We start from the raw sequence: 710 nt of genomic DNA on the forward strand, positions 1-710 counted from the left end.
ATATATATATATATATATATATATATATATATACAGAGAGAGAGAGAGAGAGAGAGAGAGAGAGATGTATTTATATACGCCGATATGCTTTCATGTATATGCTACATATATGTATGCACATACACGATTATATCTACATTTACATGCCTAGATATGTTTGCATGTGTGTGTGTGTGTGTGTGTGTGTGTGTGTGTGTGTGTGTGCGTGTGTGTGTATCTACTTAAGCGTAGAAATAGTTACCTACATATATAAAATTACATCATATTGATTAAGAATATAGATTACACAAGGCAGAACACGGTGGAGAAAAAACAACTGGAGCGCCATCTGCAATAATAATCATAATAACAACAACAACAACAGCAACAACAATAATAATAATAGTAGTAGTAGTATTATTAATAATAATAATAATAATAATAATAATAATAATAATAATAACACCAACAACAAGAAAAACAACAAGAACGCCAACAACAATGTTGAGATGTACTTTAAAATCATTTCATTATCATCTTCATTATTTAATTATATTAAAGTAATTATTCAACTTACCTTCTCACTGAATCAGCGAAAAATTTGCTTGCCTCCTAAACTCAAGTACGTACGTATAAGCGTGCCAGTGTGTGTGTGAGTGTGTGTGTGTGTGTGTGTGTGTGTGTGCATCTATATGTATATATATATATATATGTGTGTATACATATATATA

This window comes from Octopus bimaculoides, chromosome 26, assembly GCF_001194135.2.
Source record: "Octopus bimaculoides isolate UCB-OBI-ISO-001 chromosome 26, ASM119413v2, whole genome shotgun sequence".
Lineage (NCBI taxonomy): Eukaryota > Metazoa > Mollusca > Cephalopoda > Octopoda > Octopodidae > Octopus > Octopus bimaculoides.